Source organism: Hylobates moloch, unplaced genomic scaffold, assembly GCF_009828535.3.
Source record: "Hylobates moloch isolate HMO894 unplaced genomic scaffold, HMol_V3 SCAFFOLD_3, whole genome shotgun sequence".
NCBI classification, from domain to species: domain Eukaryota; kingdom Metazoa; phylum Chordata; class Mammalia; order Primates; family Hylobatidae; genus Hylobates; species Hylobates moloch.
Window position 1 is genome coordinate 51,313,613 of NW_026652278.1, and position 25,840 is coordinate 51,339,452.

General features: G+C 33.7%; 1 protein-coding gene and 1 non-coding gene across 2 annotated transcripts in view; one reads left to right on the top strand and one right to left on the bottom strand.

The window, feature by feature from the left end:
* PCDH15 (protocadherin related 15) overlaps nt 1-25,840 on the bottom strand; it is a 1,777,335-nt gene that overhangs the window by 1,746,001 nt on the left and 5,494 nt on the right. The gene's annotated exons all lie outside the window — the stretch shown is intronic.
* LOC116466217 (small nucleolar RNA U13) lies at nt 3,699-3,802 on the top strand. The gene has a single exon (XR_004247454.1). It is a non-coding gene; the product is annotated as a small nucleolar RNA U13 (small nucleolar RNA).

Sequence of the window (25,840 nt, forward strand, 5' to 3'; positions counted from 1 at the left end):
GTATTTCAAAATAAATAAAAACTAGTCACAACATGCCAAAATTTATGAGATATTAGCCATATGTAGAAAGCTGAAACTGGATCCCTTCATTACACCTTATACAAAAATTGATTCAAGATGGATTAAAGACTTACATGTTAGACCTAAAACCATAAAAACCCTAGAAGAAAACCTAGGCGATATCATTCAGGACATAGGCATGGGCAAGGACTTCATGTCTAAAACATCAAAAGCAATGGCAACAAAAGTCAAAATTGACAAATGGGATCTAATTAAACTAAAGAGCTTCTGCACAGCAAAAGAAACTACCATCAGAGTGAACAGGCGACCTACAAAATGGGAGAAAATTTTCTCAACCTACTCATCTGACAAAGGGCTAATATCCAGAATCTACAATGAACTCCAACAAATTTACAAGAAAAAAACAAACAACCCCATCAAAAAGTGGACGAAGGACATGAACAGACACTTCTCAAAAGAAGACATTTATGCAGCCAAAAAAAAACATGAAAAGATGCTCATCATCACTGGCCATCAGAGAAATGCAAATCAAAACCACAATGAGATACCATCTCACACCAGTTAGAATGACAATCATTAAAAAGTCAGGAAACAACAGGTGCTGGAGAGGATGTGGAGAAATAGGAACACTTTTACACTGTTGGTGGGACTGTAAACTAGTTCAACCATTGTGGAAGTCAGTGTGGCGATTCCTCAGGGATCTAGAACTAGAAATACCATTTGACCCAGCAATCCGATTACTGAGTATATACCCAAAGGACTATAAATCATGCTGCTATAAAGACATACGCACACGTATGTTTATTGCGGCACTATTCACAATGGCAAAGACTTGGAACCAACCCAAATGTCCAACAACAATAGACTGGATTAAGAAAATGTGGCACATATACACCATGGAATACTATGCAGCCATAAAACATGATGAGTTCTTGTCCTTTGTAGGGACATGGATGAAACTGGAAACCATCATTCTCAGTAAACTATCGCAAGGACAAAAAACCAAACACTGCATGTTCCCACTCATAGGTGGGAATTGAACAATGAGAACACATGGACAGAGGAAGGGGAACATCACACTCCGGGGACTGTTGTGGGGTGGGGGGAGGGGAGAGGGGCAGCATTAGGAGAGATACCTAATGCTAAATGACGAGTTAATGGGTGCAGCACACCAACATGGCACATGGATACATAACAAACCCACACATTGTGCACATGACCCTAAAACTTAAAGTATAATAATAATAATAATAATAATAATAACAAAGTTGAAAAAAAAGAAAAAAGAAAAAGCAGTGCTAAGAGAGAAATGTATAGCTATAAATGCTTACATTTAAAAGTAAGAAATATTTTCTTTTAATTTAGAAAAAGATCTCAAATCAACCACTTTACAACTTAAACCAGAAAAACAAACTGAAGGCAAGTAGAAGAAAGGAGATAATAAAGACTAGAGCAGAGATAGACAAAACAGATGATAGAAAAACAATGAAACCAAAAGTTGGTTGTTTGAAAAGATCAACATTAGTAAACTTTTAGCTAGACGGACTAAGAGAAAAAGAGAGAAGACTCAAATTACTAAAGTGAGAAATGAAAATGGTGACTTTGCTATCAATTCTACAGAAATAAAATGGACTATAAGAGAGAACTATGAAAACTTATATGCCTAGATATCTAATTACATATGAAATGGAAAAATTCCTAGAGATATAAAACTTACCAACACTAAATAATGATGAAATAAAAAATGTAAATAGACTGATAACTACTAAGGAGACTGAACCAGTAATAAAATATCTCCTGGCATCAAAAGCCCTGGACCTGATGGCATCGCCAGTGAATTCCATAAAACATTTAAAGAACTAGCATCAATCTTTTTCAAACTTTTCCAAAAATGCTGTCATGAGGGAACATTTCCAAAACTCATTCTATAAGACATCATTACTCTAATACCATAGACATATCCTTTATAAACACTGATGCAAAAATCCTCAAAAAATTACTAGCAAAACAAGTTATTAAGCAGCAGATTAAAATGATTACAGACCACGAGCAAAAGAGATTTATTAATATTAATGGAAATCAAAGATATTTCAACATACAAAAATTGTTAAATGTAATATACCATATTAACAATGAAGGGTAAGAATCACATGGTTATCACAATTGATGCATAAATAGCATTTGGCAAAATTTTATACCCTTTCATGATTTAAAAAAAATACTCAACAAAGTAGAAATATAAGGAAACCACCTTAACCTAATAAAAAAATTCATATATAAAAGTCCCATATAAAACACCACAGTCAATCGTGAAAAACTTAAGAATTTTCCCTCTATGATAAACAACAAGGCACGGATGCCTGAGCTTACTACTATTCAATATAGTACTAAAAGTTCTTGCCAGAAAAAAATAAGTAAGAAAAACAAAAGGCATAAAATTGGAAAGGAAGAAGTCAAATTATCTTTGTTTACAGATAATAGAATCTTATTTATAGAAAATGCTGAAGATTCCACTAAAATAGCAGAACCAATAAATTAAGTCACCACATAAAAATCAAGTGCATATCTATACGATAACAAAGAATAATCCAAAAACAAAATTAATAAAATAATTTAATTTGCAATAGCATCAAAAAGATAAACTACTTTTTATTTAACCAAGAAAATAAAAGACCTGTCGTATAAAAGCTACAAAATATTCCAAAAGAAATTAAAGAATATAAAAATGAATGGAAAGTCATCTCATGTTCATGACTGGAAGACTTAACATTGTTATAATGTCAACACCACAGATTCAATGCAAATCTATAGACTTAATGCAATCCCTATCAAAATCCCAATGATGTCTTAAAGCAGAAATACAAAAAACTCATCCTAAAATTCATAGGAATTTCAAGAGACTCCAAATAGCTAAATTGATCCTGGGAAAGAACAAGCTAGAACACTCAGACTCCTGATTTCCAAACTTACTATAAAGCTACAGAAATCAAAACATTCTGGTACTGGCATAAAGACAGACATATGGACCGGTGTAATAGGAAAGGTTGCCTAGAAGTAGAGTCTCACATATATGGTCAAATGATTTTCTATTACGGTGTCAAAAGTATTCAATGGGGAAAAGGCAGTATTTTCAATAAATGTTGCAGGGAAAATGAGATATCCATATGCAAAATAATATAGTTGGATCCTTAACACCATATACAAAAATTTAGTCAAAATGGATCCATGACCTAAATGGAAGACCTAAAACTATAAACTCTTACAAGAAAGACAAGTTTCAATACTTCAGATTTGGCAATTTTTTTTTTAATAAGACACCTGACATTCACACAACAAAATTAAAAAGAGGCAAACGGGCTTCATAAAAAGTTAAAAAAAAAAAAAACAGATGAAACTAAAATGCATGCATCAAAATAAAATTATCACTAAAGTAAAAGGCAATTTACCTAATGGAAGAAAATATTTGCAGAACATATACCTAGTAAAGGATTAACATTCAGAATATACAGAGCACTCCTAAAACTCAATAACAAAAATCAAGCCAACCTGATTCAAAAATGGTCAAAATACTTGAATAGATATTTATCCAAAGAAGATATACAAATGGGAAATAAACACTTGAAAACATGCTCAACATCACTAATCATTAGGAAAATGCAAATAAAAACTACAATGAGATTATTTTGTAGTTCATAAGCGTGATGACTGGGTGTTCACACGCAGGTGCAAGTTGTTCTACCCTCAAACCTTGTTACAACGTTGGCACATTACCCATCAGACATGAAAAAAAAAACTACAATGAGATACCAGCCCATACCCATTTAGGATGGAAGCTATTAAAATAAAACAGAAAATAATAATTTGGCAAGAATGTAGAGAACATAAAACCCTTGTGCACTGGTAATGGGAATAAATATAAAATGGTAAAACCGTTGTGAAAAATAATATGGAGAATCCTCAAAAATTCAACATGAAATTACCATATGATTCTGCAATTCCATTTCTAGGTATGTACCCAATAGTTTCTTAAATATGTATTTTATACCCGTGTTGTTAATAGCATTACCAATAATAGCTAAAATTTAGAAGCAACTCGAGTCTATCAAGAGTAGAACGGAAAAGCAAAATGTGGTTTTTGTATACAATAGAATATTATTCAACCTTAAAAAGGGAGGAAATTCTAATATATGCTACAACATGTGTGAACCTTGAGGGCGTTATATCAAGTAAAATAAGCCAGTCACAGAAAGGCAAATACTCTATTATTATTCTACTTATATGAGGTACTCAGTGTAGTCAAAATCCTCAGGACAGTGAAATAATGGTTGCCAGGGGCTAATGAAGGGAAAATTTTTCAGTTTTAAAGATTGTAAGAGTTCTGGAGATGGACAATAATGATGATTGAACAATAATATAAATGTAATTAATGATAATTACATTATGTGTATTTTTACCAAAATATAAAATTGGAGAATATAAACAAATAAAAATAAATAAATAAAAAACCAAACCAAACAAAAACCCTGGTTTAAAAGAACAGAATTATGAGTTTGGCTTTGAACAAGCTAATTGGACATGTTATTGGGACTTCCAAAAGAGGATGTCAAGTATCTAATGAAATATAGTTAGTTTAATGCCACTTATTGCTATTATCATTCACAGATTCCATGCTCAGAAGTTGGAAGACAAAATGTAATTTTTTGACTCATCTGCACAGAGCCTTGATCACTAGGGATGCTCTGGAGATATAACAACCTCACGTTATTCATCACTGAGCAAAGATATCCAGGTCTTAAAGCCATGTCCTTGCTGCATCTGTCACTGCATACAGGATTCTGGGAGGGGTAACTTTGAGCAAGGCGGTTGTCTGATGCTAGTTGAAATCTCTGAGAGAGGGAATGATGGAGAGAGTGGTGTTGCTGAGATCGAAAGAATGTTTGCAGAAAGCACTCCCTAACGCTGGGACAACATGTCCTCCTTTGAAGAGGCAATAAGGCGACAAATCACTTTGTCCACAATTCTAGTTATGCATCACCACATCTACCGTACTCCCATGTAATATGTTTAACTTGGTCCCTCCTAAGCTACCAATGACCTGGATCTATAAGATACACCTTTAAGAATGACTACCATAAATATTCATTTAAAAGATGTATATGGTTTATGGACCATGGAGATATTAAAATTACCTATGAAATAAGATGCTTCAGTACTTTCAAAAGTATCAAACGAGATGTGATAGATCTTTATTGCAGATGGAAATGAGGCAAGATAAACCTTTAGCTTTCCAGGTCATATATAAACATCTGTTATAAGTTACCTACATCTAGTGTTATGCTCATCCATACTCTGTCCACTTCTAGGATAACAAAGGGCAAAAAACGTTCATTTATTCAGGTGTGCAAAGGTTAATTACTCAAAAAATAAATTTTAAAAACGATCAAAACAAACAGAAATTTCCAAATAGTATCAAACACTCAGAGAACTCATCCTTGATTTCTCAAAGAATTTTCTCAAAAAAAAAAAAAAAACAAACAGAAATAACAATTTCAAATGAAACATCATGATGAGAATACCTTCAGAATATTTTACTCTGTTTCTAAGGAAATGCGGGTGAGTCCTTCTACATTACTGAAAGTGGTCTTAGTTTTCTCCAAATATGCTATTTTCAGAAATAATAAAACATAAATCTCAGTAAAACACTGTAATAAAAAGTAGGATATTTAATGTAAACTCATTCAGAGTAATCATGTGAACATGGTTCTAGTTCTGTCTATGTCTATACATCATCACCCTAATGCCAGTAAATTTATTTTAAACTAAATATTGGTCTCCTGAGGCAGAGGTAATACAATAATAATAATTTAGAAAAAAATTTACATTTTAACACTGCCACTTTTTCATAATAGCGCTATTTTTACCTACCTAATGCAAAAGCACAGACAAATCCAAAAAGCATATTTGTGCCTTAAACTGGGGCAAAATAGAGCTTTTTTTTTTTTTTCTCAAACATGGGATAGTAAGAAGAGCTTTCATCTTAAATTCTCAGTTAGTTGAATTGTTTACACCAACATTGCATTTATAAATAGCTTCTCTTGTTTCTTAAAAATACTAGAATTTCATGTTGCATTTTTTGACAGCTTTATCATCTGTAATAGCCATGTTTAGAAAAGACCTGGCAGGTGAACAAATACAGCTACCAAGAAGTAGAAAGACAAACATTATTAAGAGGTTCTTAGAAAATTTTTACAAAGAAAAATATTTTATAAAAGACAACCCTGTTTTCTTCACATTTTAGAGCTAGTCTTCATAAGTGTCTAATAAAACACTGGATGATTGTAGGCATAGTTTTTCACTTAAGTATTAATATAAATAATTCATTACTAAAATATTCATTTATTTTTAAATTTAAGTTAGAAAGAAGTTTGCTGCTTTCTGATATGAAATTTTGAAGCTCAGGAACCATTTTTTTTCTTTGAGAACACATCTCTGAAATTACAGTGTCATTGAGAAATATGGCTTGATATTCAAAGAGCATAAAATCTGATTTATATATGACTTTCTAGAATGCCTTTTTGTATAAAGTGATATATATTTACTTATTCTATGAATGCAGTGATTTATACTATACTGCAGGATTTACTATGAGATATCTATCATATCTTTGCCTATATGCATAAAGGCAAAGTGGAAAATGTTTTCAAATGTTATTGATTTCCATCCAGACCTAATGAAAAGCCTGACCTTCTGAAAACAGACTTATTATCACTACTTCCTTATTACCTGTTATACACTATTTCTTCTTTCAAATGTTGTCATCTGTTTAACTTGGCATTAGCAAAGGCAATAATCATTACTTTTAGTTGTTCCCCATGTTAAAACTTTTTTTAAGGTCACTATTATAAAAGCAATATCAAAAGCAAAATTCCCTAAATATAGGATATAGTTTGTATGTTTTCTCCCCTCCAAATCTCATGTTGAACTGTGATCCCCAGTGTTGAAGATGGGTCGTAGTGGGAGGTGTTTGGATCATGACAGATGGCTCCCTCACGAATACTTTCATGCCTTCCCTGCAGTAATGAGTTCATGTGAGAGTTGGTTTTTAAAGGGCCTGACACTTCACCACTCACTCTCTTGCTCTCTCTTTTGCCATGTGATACACAGGCTCCCACTTTGCCTTTCACCATGATTGGAAGTTTCCTGAGGCCTCACCAGGAGCAGATACTGGCACTATATTTCTTATACAGCCTGTAGAACTGTGAGCTAAATAAACCTCTTTTCTTTATAAATTATGCAGTCTCAGGTATTCCTTATAGCAACTCAAATGGACTAACACAATATTTTTCATGGAAAGAAATGTGAACGGCTTTATAAGCACATTAGTTCTCATATAAATACAAAACATATAGCTTAAATATGAAAAAAGTAATAAGTAAATATCATTATTAATAGGTAATAATTCAAGAATTCCACAGTGAAGAACTCCTTCATTACACATCAATGTGCACCATAGGAACCACTGATAAGGTGGCAACTAGAACAAATCTCTTCAAACTAGTTACTAATCTTTCAAAATCTGTTATTAGGTAAAAATATAATAATTGTTTTTCAAGTATTACATTGACTTTGCTTAGATTAAAATTATCACACATATGAGACAACTGTATAATCTGAAATATAAATTTAGGGAGAATGAGCTACAAATAAACACTAAGATAGTGAGAAAGATAGTAGGGAATTGGACAAAGATATTCAGTTTATACAAGCCTGAGATTAAGTATGCCAACTTGCCTTAGATTCTTGAAATTTATACTCTGTCATCATATATACTGTATTTTTGCAAAGCAATAAAAGTGTGTAAGGAACCAAGAATGACATAAGTCCGCTAGGATATTTTTTATATGCCACGTGTCTTGCTATAAACTTCCTTCAAATAATTCTGATTGTAATAAAAATATCATTTTAATTGTTTTCAATATTTTATGAAGTTGTAAAATATTCCCAAGGAATGATTATCAGACAAATACTTGCCTCTGTGCTCTCTTTAGAGCAGTTTTCCACCTTGGGAAACTGCTTTTGAGATCAGCAAAATAAAACTGCTGATATTTTTAGAGCCATACAGGAATGTTTAGAGAAGTTTTCTGGTTTCTTTTTGGATACAGGTACCCCAGAATTATTTAAAGTAATATTCATAAAAGGACTGCCTTATGATATTTAATATAAAATGAAAGTAATTTATATTAGAGTATATAAAGCATAGTGAATATTCAAAAAGCTGCAGTACATTCTGTCTCCTTCACACTTGTTTTTAGTTCTGAAACTAATACAAGGATTTAGAAAATAGGACTTTATGCAATATAAAACACCTAGCTAGTATATTAATATATTATAATTTTTAAATATTAATTATTAAAAATTATTTAGTGATTTCATTATGCCAGGCACTCTTCTAAGCACTGATGAAACGCAATGACCAAAACACATACAATTATGCTGTCTTGGAATTTACAGTCCATGAGGAGTAAGTGAGGAGAGATAAACAACAAACGAGGAAACAAGCAAATACAGAATATGTCATGTACGGATTTTGGTTGTGATGAAATATAAATCATGTAAGGAAGGAAATGGTGTTGCAGGTGTTGAGGGCAATATTTCAGATGCTATGAGAAAACAGGTCTCTCTGTGAAGGTCTCATTTCAGCGGAGAGCTGAATGAAATCAAGGTAAAAGGCATGCTGATAATTAGGGAACAGAGTGTTCATGTAAAGTGCAATAATGAAATTGAGAAGGTCTAACTTGATGTGGTTTGGGGTACTTGAAGAGCAGCAAGATGACTAGTATGGCTGAAGCAAAGAAGCAGTGCATGGTAGAAAATTATCTCAGAGAGGTCACTAGAACAAATACATTGATCTGTTCGCAGTGAATTGATTCTTAAAATTTTAGTAATTATGATGTTATATTTACGCTATTAGACAACATGACAAGAAGAATGGATCATTAAAGAGGCATAAGTGGAAAAAACCTGTTTCAAGATATGTAGTGGTATGATAACACCAAGGGAATACATTTGAAAGCATTAGTTTGCAGCTGCAGATACAATGAGTTTATCTAATATTGCTTCTTTGTAAGTGAAAAGGAGCTCAGAAAATTAGGTGACAAAAATTCTAACAATGTTAAAGCAACAAAGGTAAATGTAATTAGATGTGGGGAATGTTCAACTGCCAACTGGCAGAATAGCTGTACTTGAAAGAAACTGATGGATCATCTAACAATTCTAGTCCCTTATATTCCAGCAGCCGCTTCCTGACAAAATATTCAGTTGGGAAGAAAGATAGATACCAGGATCTGGCTTTCAAGATGAAGCTTCTTGAAACTTCTTCTCTCAACATTGTAGTTTAAATGGAAGTTTGAAATAATTACAACTTTTCAATAATTTTACTACACTTCTTTATTGTATATTAGGGAATTCTGTCATTTGCAACAATAGAGATTCCATCGAATTTTATGATCTCATTGAAAAGCTGCTATATTTGAAAATAATCAAATGTAAAAGTCTATTTCAAAGCTTTTGACATTTTAACTGTTTATACAAAAGAAAATTCGAATTAGCAATAATTTTCAGATTCAATATCAAATTATGTAATAACTCAGCATATACTTCACACTAAGCCAATAAGGTATGCTTACTATTTTGATGTGTTTTTATTTGATGGCATATCCCGCTAGTATCAAAGTCTAACACATTTTCTGTGTAAAACAATGTATGGTCTATGATGTTTCCATTTCTTATCTGAAAGCAATGATTTGTAACATTGCTTTAATTATTGTATATTATTATGACAAGTTTCTTTTAAATATAGTAATATATAAGCTAATATTCATATTACCATCATTAAATGAAAAACATCCTAGGTCATAGTGTGGTATCCTTATTAATATATCATAATATTTCTGTAAAATTTGAAATTTGTTCTTGGTTTTATTGTCACTTACAAAAAAAACCACAATGAAGAATGAAACAACTGCTTTCTGAGCTAATATATTCATCCAACATTTTCATTCTAAGACCCAATCAACACTCTTTGGTCTTTAAATGTTAATATGTGCACCGTCAAATGATTCCTTAGTCACGAGTTTTAGCAAGTTATAACTGGATAGTTTTCTCTATTACAGAATTTTTTTGAGTCGGACATACCACATATACAATATGGCAATGAAACAGTGGTAATTCATGAGTTTCTCTGAATAAACATATTTCTACATCCTTGAAACAGTATTCCATGGAGCAGAACATGGGAAAAGATGTTTCTGTACCACAAATTTCTAGAGACCAGGACACAGATCTTAGTATCCTAACCTCCTCCCTCTTAGAGCCTTCCTTTCACAGAGTAGGCAATCAACTTTAGAACAATCAATGAATATCACAAAACAATGTCAGAGTATTGCTTTCCAAGCCTCTTGCTATTGGCAACATGAAGGATAATGTAGGTAGGCAGTGGGGAATATTCTATTTTCCCCTTTATAATCTGAAATCTACTAGTGGACAGCAAATATATAAAATTTTTAAACTTGGAATCAAGTCGCACCTTAGTTTCAGGGTGGTAATTATCACAAACTGTAAAACTCCATACTTTTAATGAGAAAAGAAAGAAAAATATGGTGATAGTATTTTTGACAGCACCAACAATATATAGACAATAAAGATTTTATGTCCCTGGGTCAAATGCAGCTGCTGCAAGAAACTGAAAACTCTATGAGGATGGATATTATACTAAGGAAACCTGGGGAGGAAAATATTTTATCTGTCTTCTTATTGTTATATTTCTGGCTTCCTTTATATGACCTCATTAATAATAGACTTTTAGTAACATCTCTTGATGGTTGAACCTAGAAAATGTATTATTATTTTCAACATAATTATCTCTATATATACTTCCAAATAGGAAGCAAAGTAGTAATAAAGTGTATAATTCCTTCAAATTATTTCACCTCAGAGCTTTTACTCACAAAAATCAGAGCTCTTCCTTGGCTCTCTTATTTGACATCTGGTTCTAAGGATTGCAGTGGAAGCAGTTAACCTCCATCTATAACACATGATCTGAATCAGTTTAGTAATATTGATTTCTGTAACTGCCCACTCATTAATATATAAAAGTGTTATAGTCACATTGGTCCAAATTTGACATTTCCAGAACAAATACTTCCAGTTTTTGGTTAATATGTCGAATTTGTAATCTTATAAGGACTTAAGGCCCATCCTTACAATCAGAGGTAAAAAAAAAGACAAATAATGTTTTCATAGAAAACCATGCAGATTCAGTTATTGTCAGAAAATACCCAACACATAAAATTTGGCCAAATAAAAGTGTATGTTTTTTCAAAAGTCTATTTTCCAATGTTTGAGGTGGGGACAATAGACTTGGTAGCCAAATGATACCGTTAATTCAACCCCATACTGGAAAACAACATAAAATAATTAATTAATTTTTAGAGAAAACTTATGTCCATAGTTTGTAATGAAGTGCCTATAAAAGACTAGTCTTTCAGAGTAGATTTATTCCTAATTGAAAAGCTAAATTATCAACAAATGTTAACATTTTATAAGTGGTAATTGCCACTTTCTATTTAGTTGTCAAGTGTGCATGTCCATAGTGCGTTTCTCTCCAAGATGCTATTGTCATTTTCTGAAAGTACCAAAAACACATTGCACTTTAATACTGTTAAGACACTTGGAGGAAATTCATGAAAAATTCCCTTTGGACTAGCAATGAAATACCACACTTGAATATCAGCCTAACTTCTTCAGGGTACTTAGAAAAGGTCATCCGTTCAGAAAGAACAAAACCAAAGAAAGTTAGATACTCTCTGAGAGGAGGTTTGCTTTGATAGTTGTATTCACATCTTTACCAATTAACATGCTCTAGAATGGGGCATCCACATGTGGTATGCTTCACGATGAACCGTTCACTTTCACTCTATTCCCCACCTCACTGAATACTCTTAGTTTATTTGAGTTGAATATTCAGTTGACTCTTGAACAACATGGGGGTTGCTGCCTATTGTGCAGTCCAAAATTTGCATATAACTTTTGACTCCCCCGAAATTTAACTGCTACTAGCAGTTAATAGATAATAGTTAATAGTTGACTGGAAGTCGGTGATAACATAGTGAATTAACAAATATTTTTCATGTCATATGTATTATTAATATATACCATATTATTAAAATAAAGGTTAGAAAATGTTACTAAGTAAATCATAATGAAGAGAATAATGTATGTGCTGATAATTAAGTGTAAGTGGATCATCATGAGGGTCTTCGCCCTTGTCATCTTCACATTGAGCAGGCTGAGGAGAAAGAGGAAGGGCTGGTCTTTCTGTTTCATGGGTGGAAGCGGTGAAAGAAAATCCACACATAAGTAGACCCATTCAGTTTGAACTCGTATTGCTTAACGGTCAACTGTATTACAATTTGTGATAAGGATAATGTGTGTTGTGTGTTTCATATAATGCTACATGGAAATGAATACTCCCAAATGGGGTAATGGTCAAATTTTCTGAAGGATTTGTAACAAGATTAATAAATTTCATTCATCCACAAAATGTTTTTAGTTTCAAATCAATATGAACCATTAGAAAAAAGTAGATGTGCTTGATGACTAAATGAATTTTGTAATAAACATTCATTTATATACCAAAACCAAAATAACAGATATCTAAAAAAAAATGCCTAAAATGAAAACATAGAGTTGGACAAAATAGTGAAAGCAAGAATATTTACCTGTTTAACTAAAATTCTATTAAAACATGACTTATTTGCATCTCATCTCCAAAACAGAAATAATTTCTCAAATTCATTGTAATGTAAAACTATGTATGTGGGTACATGCTTTGAAGTATCATGTATTTCACTACAAAAATTCAAAATTGTTTAAGAAGTATTTTGAGGCCAGGCATGGTGGCTCATGCCTGTAATCCCAGCACTTTGGGAGGCCGAGGCAGGCGGATCACAAGGTCAGGAGGTCGAGACCAGCATGGCCAATATGGTGAAACCCTGTCTCTACTAAAAATACAAAAATTAGCTGGGCCTGGTGGTGCACGCCTGTAGTCCCAGCTACTTGGGAGGCTGAGGCAGAAGAATTATTTGAACCCAGGGGTGCAGAGGTTGCAGTGAGCCAAGATTGTGCCACTGCACTCTAGCCTGATTGACAGAGTGACTCCATCTCAGAAAAAAAAAAAAAAAAAAGAAGTGATTTGAATTCATATTTAAACTTGGCCAAAATTTATTTTCAGATTTTATTTGTACATACACAAACATATAAATATTTAGAAAAATTTTTAGATATTTATATTTATGCAGTTGTTATATAAGTAATATCAATTTTAATATTATACTAAATTCTGTGGAGATACCTGAAGAAAAAGAATAATTATTTTAAGTCAACTATGTATTTATACTACAACTATTTATTCCAGCCCTACCCTCCAGAACTTATTAGTTTACTTAAAATCATGTAAATTATTATCAGTAACTATTTTGAAGACTTTTTATGGCATTAAGTTTTATATAAAAACGAAAAACACTGTTCTTATGGGTAACCACCATATTCCCGGTAAAAGACAAAAAATAAAATGTATTGAAAATTGAAAAGAGTCAGTTAACATTGGTTTCAGTAGAAATTAATTTTGGAGATAAAGCCTAATGTTAAATTCACCTTGGTGATCAATCCACACAACCTATGGCTAACAGCATTCTTAAATGTGAATTCAGTTGTTAATTTGCTGACATCTTTTATATAAAAAAATAAGAATCATAATGAATCTTTTCACAGTAGTAAATTCAATGATTTGAATTTCTGAACCCTTCAGAAAAGAGAAATTTAACTTTTTAAAAAGTCTATCTTTTAATTAAGAAAGGTTAAAGTTAGGAGAGAGAGAGAGAGCAAGTGTTACTTTTCCAGTCCCTGGATTTAACCGTAACAATTGAAAGTGAAAAATTTCTAAAAGTTTCTAAAATTTGTTTAACCTTAAGAACCAAAACAGGTAAGGTTAATATACCCATGTTTTTAAAAAAATTACAAATACTACTGAATGTTTTAAATTGCCTCTTTGTCTAATTAAGCCAGGTTGAAAGTTCAAATTAACTGAAACACAGGAATTTTTATATTTTATTTTATTTTATTTTATTTTATTTTATTTATTTTATTTTATTTTATTTTATTTTATTTTATTTTATTTTATTTTATTTTATTTTATTTTATTTTATTTTATTTTTTTGAGACAGAGCCTCACTCTATCACCCAGGCTGGACTTGGCTCACTGCAACCTCCACCTCTTAGGTTCAAGTGATTCTCCTGCCTCAGCCTCCTGAGTAGCTGGGATTACAGGCGCCTGCCACCACGCCTGGCTAATTGTTTTTGTATTTTTAGTAGAGACAGGTTTCACCATGTTAGCCAGGATGGTCTCGATCTCCTGACCTCATGATGCGCCCGCCTCCACCTTCCAAAGTGCTGGGATTACAGGCATAAGCCACTGCACCCGGCCTGAAACACAATATTTTAAAGTGATAATTCCCAATGTGTCATTCATTATATTTAGTTGAATTATACCAATCGCACTTTCATTGCTGTTGATTTTAGTTTTAATTCAATGTGTGTATTAGTTCGTTCTCACACTGCTAATAAAGATATACTCGAGACTGGGTAATTTATAAAGGAAAGAGGTCTAATTGACTCACAATTCCACACGGCTGGGGAGTCCTCACAATCATGTTGGAAGGGGAAGGGGGAGCAAAGCCACATCTTATATGGTGGCAGGCAAAAAAGATAGTGTGCAGGGGAATTCTCATTTATAAAACCATCAGATCTTGTGAGACTTATTCACTATCATGAGAACAGCGGGGGTAAGATCCACGCTCCTATGATTCAATTACCTCCCATGGGTTCCCTCCCATAGAATGTGGGATTTATGGGAGCTACAACTCAAGATGAGATTTGGGTGGAGACACAGCCAAACCATATCAATGTGAAAATAGAAGAATATGCACAAGCTCTTGATGTTAATTCTCCATTTTAAAACATGTTTATTTTTTCAACCTTTTGTGGTTTTGGAACAAAAGAGAATCGTTAATACTTTTTAATTTAATAACAATTTTTTATATAGCATATGTGAACTATAGTTACTGAATTTAGAATTTCAAAAGAAACAGTAAATTACACAGAAATATCTGATTGTATTAGTATCACAAATCTCCAATTTGAAATACTTTTAGATGAGTAACAATAATATAAAAGTACCATAAATTCACTTTAGATGTTTCAGTAGCTAGATGACACAATTATCATAGAAGTGAGGGTTTTTAAATGATTTCAAAAGCATTATTAGTGTAACACTCCAAACATCAGCTCCTTCAGGGAGTAATTCCTGATTAGTTCCGAACTCTCCCTTGGATCACCCGCTTGTACAACTCATCTCTGTAACTGTCCTTAACTACTCATCTCTGTAACTGTCCTTAGATAAAATTTGTATATGATTTCTTTAAGCGACTTTCTGTTCCTCAAGATTCTAACTAGACACTGTCTTATGTTTCTTCTAAGCAACTTTGTTGTATGATGTGGCAAAATTAGGTATTACGGAAGGAAGCAAAAATATATGTAGCTAATATTAGTGGATGATTAAGATCTCAGAAAAAAAAGATGTCAAAAATATGTATGATCAGGGCAGCAAACATTATGCTAGGAATTGTAATCAATATTAACCAATGTCCCTTTGCCCTCACCGTCCACTCTTATTCATCCATTCACTCATAGATTACTTGAGCAATGTATTGGGGTTTTTTGTTGGGTTTTTTTTGTTTGTTTGTTATGTTTTTTATTTGTTTTTTGTTTCTGTTTTTTGTTTTTTGTTTTTGAGAAAGACTTTCGCTCTTGTTGTCCAGGCTGGAGTGCAATGGCGCAATCTCAGCTCACGGCAACCTCTGCCTCCCAGGTTCAAGCAATTCTTATGCCTAAACCTCCCGAGTAGCTGGGATTACAGGCACCTGCCACCACGCCTGGCTAACTTTTGTATTTTTAGTAGAGACAGGGTTTCAGCATGTTGGCCAAGCTGGTCTCCAACACTTGACCTCAGGTGATCCACCCGCCTCGGCCTCCCAAAGTGCTGGGATTACAGGCGTGAGCCACCGTGCCCGGCCACATATTGTTGTTTTATATGCACACATGTGAATTTATATAAATAACATTTTGTTATATACTTAATTTTCTTAACTATTTTCACTATACACTATGTTTTAAGACCTATATGTTTTTCTGTGTATTCATTATTCATATAACTCACCCATATCCAATGGCTTCTTAATATACGGCTATATGGCTTGTTCATTTTTTTTTTTTTTTTAATTTATTTTTGAGATGAAGTCTCATTCTGTTGCCCAGGCTGGAGTTCAGTAACATGATCTCGGCTCACTGCAACCTCTGCCTCTTGGGTTCAAGCAATTCTCCTGCCTCAGCCTCTCAAGTAGCTGGGATTCACCACGCACAGCTAATTTTTGTATTTTTAGTAGAGACGGGGGTTTGCCATGTTGGCCAGGCTGGTCTGGTCTCAAACACCTGACCTCAGATGATCTGCCCGCCTCGGCCTCCCAAAGTGCTGGGATTACAGGCATGAGCCACAGCGCCTGGCCATTACTATGGCTTTTACCTAAAAAATCCTCAAGTGTTCATACATATCTATGAAACAAAATATGTTTCCAATTTAATAGGAAAAAATATCTCATTTCTCACCACCTTCCATTGCCTCTAGCCGATGTTCTATTCAGCATCAGACTGCATCTTCACAGGCTATTGTCCTGAGGAATCTGGTGGCTGATTTAGTATAGGCCATACATTGTTAAAGTTCATGAACCATCACAGATGGAAAACTCAAATTTCCATAAAGAAAGAGGAAATATTTCTCCCCCTTTTTTCTTTTCCTCTATGTGAAAACCACAATGAGATACGTTGCTTATCCAGTTCTCTGAAGATGCAACTTAATCAGGAGTCAGTGATTCCTTTGGAATCCAAAAATGTACTAAAATTTTATACAATATTTTGAATGTACATAATATGCATTTTTGCGTAATTTTCATTGAATCTTTACCCTATGGCCATACATAGAGTCAGCAGTGCTTTTAGGGAAGTAAACATACAGGAGACTTTTTTAAATTTTTAGTTTATGACTTGGTACTGTGTGAAATAATCAAGGACAAAATATTTCCAAAACTAAACTAATTTTTGAACTAAGTAATAGCAAAAATAGAAAATAAATAAAATATACTACAGAAAATGCTAATATTCAGAAAAATATGCATTTATAACTGGATATCTATTTAGATTGAAAATGTTTAATTTTCATTGAAACACTGAAAATGTTTAATTTTCAGTCTAAATAGATATCCAGTTATAAATGCATTTCAATTGCTGACTACCTAAGTATGAAGGAGGGCTATTTGCTCTGTTTTTTTTAAATGTAAATTTTGCTTCTATCTTAGCATGTTGCTTTTTTTTCTGCACATAAGTGCAAATATTTTCAATAGTGGACTGCATCACATATATCCCAAAAATATGTGAAATGATTATGAGTCAATTTAAAATCTCTGAAAATTAAAACTTAATTTTAGTTCCTTGATGTATTAAGGTATATTAATAAAAGATAAAAGTAGAAGACATTGATTAGACAACTGTCTGAAGGACCTGGTATATGAGCTTCTGCATAAAAAGACTGAAGGCCCAGTAATTAAATAAGAAATCCACTAAAATCTACCACACACATACATGCATGCACACACACACTGTTACACATGTGGGCAATTTTTTTTTGGAGGGAGGCATGGGGGACCGATTCTCACTCTGTCACCCAGGCTGGAGTGCAGTGGCGCAATCTCGGCTCACCTCAACTTCCGCCTCCTGGGTTCAAACAATTCTCCTGCCTCAGCCTACCCAGGAGCTGCGATTATATGCCACCATGTAATGGTGGAATGTAATTGGGGAATCCTGATCACTACCTTTAAAAAGCATTCTCTGCCCTGTGGCTATGCTAATCGTGTGGACACGGAGGCCTCCACCACTTCTCATCCCAGTGGTGCCTGAGAAAGTGTCCTGGTTCCACGCACAGGGTGCAAGAATGGCTTACTCCTCAAAGCTGCGCTGTCCTGTGCAACCAATCTACAATCTCATAAAGTCTAATCCCTGCTGAGAAGCTCATCCAGTCATCCATGAACAACAGTTTCTAAATAGTGGCCCTTGCTTGTCCTTCTTTAATACTAAAAGTGCTGAGAAAACAATCTACCATGCAATTTATCCTCCTGAGCATTCCTAGGATCGCCTTCCCCAACCGAAACTGCTCCTTTCTTCTTGAGTTATAAAAGAAAGGTCTATATGCACATTTCTTAATGTAACCAGATACAATTTTTAGACTAGAAGAGTAAAAAGGATTTGGGATTATTATGTGCCTTACCTTGTATATGTCTATGTTGGCAGATAAAATATAGGGCCATATAAATATCTCCCTAAAAAAATAGTGGTTGATCTGAAATTCAAACTGGTTATTCTGTGTGTGTGTATATATATACGTGTGTGTATATATATATATATGTATATGTGTGTATATATATGTATATGTATATATATATGTATAATTTTTGCTATATTTGATGAACCTAACCTTAATAAGAAATGGAACCACAGGTCAGCCAACCACAAAAATCCTTAAATCTGTAATCATTTGAAAATGTGGCTTCGAATAATTAATTTATTAATTAAATCCATAGGCAGCAGTTATCCCAAAATGGTCACTTTATTAATGTGATATGAACAGAAAGAGTTATTGATGAATATTTCACTAATGATCCAAAATCATATTGAAAATTAAATGCAGATGTTAGATTTTGATAGTTTAAATACATAATTGCCATGAATATATTCACAAAACATTATTAGGAATTTAAAACCCTTTTTATTAAGTTATCATGATGAAATTGTCATAAATTAAGCTGTGGATAACAAATTCCTTCTCCATAAATTTTTGACCATCACTTTCATAATATCAAGATTTATTTATATTTTTCCTACCATCAATCTTTACTTCATTATAAAATGGGGTGCTCTTCTAATTAAAACATGAATCTCCATGACTGATTAAAATCGAATTATAAAAATTTAACATTCACTCTGATAATTTTGCACATTAATCACAGTGCAAACTAATGAGTATAATGGGCATTAAAACTAATCACACGCTTATAGTAAAATAAAAATATTGAGGCCAGAGATTAAAGTTTTCACAGGAAGAATTATGCAAGTGTAAAGTGTTTGTATCTTTAACTCATTCCATTAATTTATATAGCTTCAATAGAACATAACCTGACCCATAACGTTTCTTGTTTTGTGTAAGTGTATATTCTGTTTGATCTTAACACTATCTTATTTATTTATTTATTTATTTATTTATTTATGTTTAAGACAGGGTCTTATTCTGTCGCCCAGGCTGCAGTGCAGTAGCACAATCTCAGCTCACTGCAACCTCTGCCTCCCAGGTTCAAGGGAACTTCCTGCCTCAGCGCCCCCTAGTAGCTGGAATTACAGGCATGTACCACCACACCCAGCTAATTTTTGTATTTTCAGTAGAGACGAGTTTTGCCATGTTGCCCAGGCTGGCCTCAAACTCCTGACCTCAGGTGATCCACCCACCTTGGCCTCCCAAAGTGCTGGGATTACAGGCGTTAGCCACTGTGCCTGGCCAACAGTTATCTTATTGACACAGAGAATTCCACAATCTCGGTTACATAAATGCAATCGTTTCACCACTTTTATAAAAAGTATAATATAAAAAGATTCAGAAAATTTTAATAAATACATTTTGAAAAGTAATATTTTATATATATACAATTTTTTTGTTTGTTTCAGACAGGGTCTTGCTTTGTCACCCAGGCTGGATTGCAGTGGTGTGATCTTGGCTCACTGCAGCTTCCACCTCCCAGGCTGAAGTGATCTTCCCATCTCAGCCTCCCCAGTAGCTGGGACTACAGGGTCATGCCACTATGCTTGGCTTATTTTTTAAAAAATATATTTTGTAGATACGAGGTCTCACTATATCGTCCAAGCTGGACAATAACTCTTGTGCTCAAAAACTTTCCTTCTTCAGCCTCCCAAAGTGCTGAGCTCCACCGCACTCACCTTGTATCATTTTTTCTAAAAATAAATACTTTTTAAATTATTTTCAGAGGTGAAGTTTGCCTGATTTTACATCTGCTAGATGTCTTGAAAGTCAAGTCTCACCAGATGAGTGGGAGAAAAATCACATAAGCCTAAATAGTATATGTAAAAAAGTGTCAGCACTGGAATTTTAATTCTGGAAGTTTCCTTAAAAAAAAAAAAATCAATTAGGCCAGGCGCGGTGGCTTAAGCCTGTAATCCCAGCACATTGGGAGGCCGACCCGGGCAGATCACGAGGTCAAGAGATCGAGACCATCCTAGCCAACATGGTGAAACCCCATGTCTACTAAGAATACACAAATTAGCTAGGCGTGGTGGTGGGTGCCTGTAGTCCCAGCTACTTGGGAGGCTGAGGCAGGAAAATTGCTTAAACCCCAGGAAGCAGAGGTCGCAATGAGCTGAGATCGCACCACTGCACTCCAGCTTGGGTGACAGAGCAAGACTCTGTCTCCAAAAAAAAAAAAAAAATCAATTAAAATCGCAGGGCTTCAGCTTTCTCATCTCTAAAATAGATACAAGTATGTAGGTACACATATAGATAGATATAAATATCTTATATTTATTATTAGGATTTTGTTGAAGATCACAGTTGGATCGATTTTAAATTTGGTAAAATGTTAGGCTATAAATACAAAAGTAATTATTGTATTAGCACATAAATAATATGTAAATGAATAAATCATAGGCACTTGAAAGTAGCATTTGATTAATATGTAGGTTTTCTTTAATCCCTGGAAAATTTTGACATCATTAATTTGTTAAGTAAACCCTTCTTGCTTAGTAAATTTTTTCATATTCTATTCAGATAATGGAGAATTATAAATTAATCTATATTATTAATACTACATAAAATTAATTTCTTATATGTATATTTATGGAATTATTGTAGCCATTTTTCTTCCTTCCTGTGAACAGACAGTTGGTAAGAAGAATAACTCTTTGCAAATAACCTAAAAATTATGATCCTACAGCCTCATGGGATTACTGGGGATTGTTTTCTTCAGTCTTCCTGGGGGTAAACAATTACATGGATAACAGAGACTAATGTTCTTGAAGAAAATCAGTGCTTCCCTGGCCTTTCAGGAATCAAATTCTCAGCTATATCTTCTTTTAAAGATTCGGAACACTATAAACACTTTTACATTAGATGCCAAACTTCTGTTACAACACTTTACTGCTCTAGAAATAAATTTTCTGGCCGGGTGCGTTGGCTCAAGCCTGCAATCCCAGCATTTTGGGAGGCCAAGGAAGGCTGATCACCTGAGGTCAGGAGTTCAAGACTAGCCTGGTCAACATGGTGAAAACCATCTCTATTAAAAACACAAAAAATTAGTTGGGTGTGGTGGCGGGCGCCTGTAGTCCCAGCTACTTGGAGGCTGAGTCAGGAGAATTGCTTGATCCCAGGAGGTGGAGGTTGCATTGAGCCGAGATCACGCCAATGCACTCCAGCCTGGGCACCAGAGTGAAACTCCATCTCAAGTATGTATGTGTATATATATGTATACATACATACATCTCAAGTATGTATGTGTATATGTGTGTGTATATATATATATATATATATACGTGTGTGTGTGTATATGTGTGTGCATATATATATGAGAGAGAGACTGTTCTGTTGATTTTAAATAGAATGGAAACATCACAACTCAGGATAATTCGCTTGTCAAATTATACATAGAACTACTGTTCTGCCAGGCAATTGTTGATCTTAATCTGCTATTTTCACCGTATGGGATCTCTATATAGGATGAATCTCCACATTTTTGGTCTAAATGTAAAAGACTGTATCCAGCTCTCACTTATGTGTATGAATTCAGCCTAATCTGTCTGGAAATCATCATCATCATCATCAAATAGTAATACTCAAATTTGACAAATGCTCTCTATTTTCTAAGTCTTGGGCCAAAAGGGTCATTTCATTAAATCTGAACAGAAATCTCATGACATAGGTACTATGATTATTCTTGCCTAATAGATACAGAAACGGATGCCAAAGTATCTCACTCAAGATTATATGATTCATAAGCGGCAAAGCTGGTTTTTGAACTCTCATCTAACTTACTGCAAACCCCAGAATTCAAATATTATTTCAAATAATAATATTATTTTAAATATTTTAAGTAATTTCTATTTTAAATAATTTGATTAAAGACCAAATGCCTTGCCTTCTTTTCTAGAATAAATGCAAACTACCAGTTCCTTGCACTAGCCTAGGCCAGTCTTGTAACTGAAACCCATTGGATTCAAAATCTATTTCAAGTACCTAACTTTCTTCTGAAAATTCCCTCAGCTATAAATTTGAGGATGGTGATAATTGCAAAGATGCCAGGGAAATTTATAATCATTACTGAACTAATCCTTTTGAAAATATAAAGCAGCATTAAATGTTAATATTACTAATCTTTCTAATTAGATAAAGGGGAAAATGTGTCCAAAAAGTCTGTAACTAAGTTCATTACTCTCATTTATGCAGCTAAGCTTAAGTTCTACCAAATGTATGTTTTAAGTTGATTAAAAATATGGTTGGCTGCATTTATAAATACCCATTATTAACATGCTATCCTGGTAAATATATTTTTGCTTTTATGACAAGAGAATGATGTACTTCAGTCAAAAAAATTATACCTCAATAATTATCTGCTCTCCTATTTTTATTTTATTTGCAATAGATGTGTATTTATTCATGCATTTGTATTCTTATTGAATGAAGGATGTTATGTCACTTGTATTGGGTACATAGGCATCCCTTTTGACAAATAAAATCAGAATCTAAACTACAGAACCAAGTTAAAGTGGGAACCGAAGTACAATTTTAATAAAGGCCAAAGTTTTGCTAGTGTTTCACTTAAAATTTGTTTTTAAGCTTTCTGAATGTTCTCTCAAAGAAAAAGACTTAATCATGTACATACCTTTTTTGTATTGTTAACAGGGAAGAAACATACTAATATGAATGGTAGTATGTACATTATACATGTTATACAAGATAAGAAAATTATATATTCAAGATAAACATTTTTATAATCACAATACTTCAACATAAATATGTTCAATATAGTAAAGATGCAGGTTGTATGATTTGTCAAGCAAATTCTTCTCAATTATGTTTACATTCTATTTAAAATCAACATTAATGTTGACAATATTCATATTTAAGGCTTTTTAATTATTTAAATAGGTTCAAATTTGCTGTGTTCAGTATTATTAGTAAGAAAAGTAGGCTCTGGTACAGAAAATATATATATTTTAGCTCCCTTCTATGAGTGTTTCCATTAAATGCTATGGTCTCACAGTTTTACATGCCTCTCACCACCTCACTGCTCTTGTTGCCTATAATATTTTATTAGTTTAATCCTTCTGAAATAATCCTGGTCATTCAAAACAATACATCAAAATCTTCCAGAGTGAATAAAAGAAGAAACATTTGTGAAGATTAAAAGAAAAAGGAGACTTCTCAGATATAATAACTTTAAAGAATACATCTTACAATGGTGGTTTGATATAAAGATAATTTAGATCCATCTACTTTGAAAAGATGCTTTCTTGACAGTTGAAATTTTTTACACTATTTTAAGTGTTTTCCTCAAGAATTTCTTGTTAAGAGGTCATTTGTTAGCTTTCAAGTTCCTTGAGGCCTGGGTCTGAGAGAGTATCTGAACAGTAGGTGCTCAGTACAGGTTTGTTGAAATGAACCAGAATAATGTCAGTCATATCAAAAAAAGAATAAGAGGAAAAAAGAAAGAAAGCAGAGCAAATGAACCGCTTTGGTTTTGACACTTGTACAAGTGCTGAATCGACAGCATAAGGCCAGGTATAACCTAGTGTGTGGGTGGGAAGGTAGATTAATCTGGGCTGACCTTTTCTAATGGACAAAGCAACTTGGATCCTCTATTTTAAAGCGCTTAAAACTTTGATGTAGGAGGTGTTATATTATTTGGTCTTGATTTGTGATAGACCTCTGTCACCTTATTAGCAAATGCAAACCTGGGGCTACATTTTTTGACTACCTGGTAGATATTTATGGCAAAGACAGCAATAAAGAATTCCAGAAAAGAAGTTGGTGGCAGCTAAGACTCTTTTACTTATCTGAATGGTACCAAACCCACAAACTTCTTTGTGAGATTTGCAAGTTGCCTGCTTCTGAAAATTTTTACTGTTCAAAGCTGACATTAATTCAAAGCTACCAAGTATTATAGATGGCTTGCCAAAATACAATATGGATCGTAGTTTGTATAAAAACAAAAATGAAACAATTTAAAAAAAACCCACACACATAAAGAAAGCTCGCACAAATGCAAGAAGACCATGAGATGGTTCGTCTTAGTTCTGTTATGACAATAACAGTTTAATGTCAATTCATAATTTTATTAAGATGGGAGTCATAACGATCATGTGCCATGTGAGAACATTTGAGGCAGATCAAAGAAGAGGAAAAAGAATAAAACCTCTAGTATTACCAAACCTTTGCTCTATCATCATTTCTGAAAAAAAAAAAATTGTAAAGCTAAGAAAAACTGGGACATTTTGAAGAAAATGAAGCCAAAAAAGTGCATATAAAATTTTGCTCTAGCAACACTATGAAAAACTGTTAGAAATAAAGGAATAGGCAAGGCAAGGAACCTCACACCTGTAATCCCAGCACTTTTGGTGGCCGAGGTGGGTGGATCACCTGAGGTTGGGAGTTTGAGACCAGCCTGACCAACATGGAGAAATTCCATCTCTACCAAAAATACAAAATTAGCCGGGCGTGGTGCCGCATGCCTGTAATCCCAGCTACTCGGGAGGCTGAGGCAGAAGAATTGCTTGAACCCGGGAGGTGGAGGTGGCGGTGAGCCAAGATCCCGCCACTGCACTTCAGCCTGGGCAGCAAGAGCAAAACTCCATCTCAAAAAAAAAAAAAAAAAAGAAAGAAAGAAAGGATTAAAGTTACAACATCTCACAAAGAGGTTCCATTGCCTTAACTTATCTAGTAACTATATAATAACATTTACTTTTCCATCGAAAACACCGAAATAGTTTTCATTTTAGCAATTTACTTGTTTGGCACTCTACATACATTGCTTCATAAAATATTTAAGGCTACAATAGGCAGTCCTGGTGTGGCGGCTCACACCTGTCATCCCAGCTCCTGAGTCCAGAAGTTTGAGAACAGCCTGTACAACATGATAATACCCCATCTCTACCAAAACTACAAAAAAATTAGCCAAGCATAATGGTGTGCACAGGTAGTCTAAGTTACTCTAGAGGCTGAGGTAGGAGGCTTGCTTGAGCCCAGGAGATGGAGGCTTCAGTGAGTGGAAATCAGGCCACTGCACTCCAGCCTGGGTAACGGAGTGAGACTCTCTCTCATAAATAAATAAAGTTATGATCGGCAGAACTTTTTCAGTATTAAAAAAAAGGTAAGTGGTCATCATCCACATTTTTCAGTAAAGAAAAAAGCAAGGGGTCAATAATTAAATATAATTAATTAAAATAAAATTCAAGATTTAAAGGAATATCCTATTTGACAAACTTTTGCTTTCTTTTTCTGTGAAAATCTCACCTGAAGATGTCTGAGTATCAGGGGAGGAGT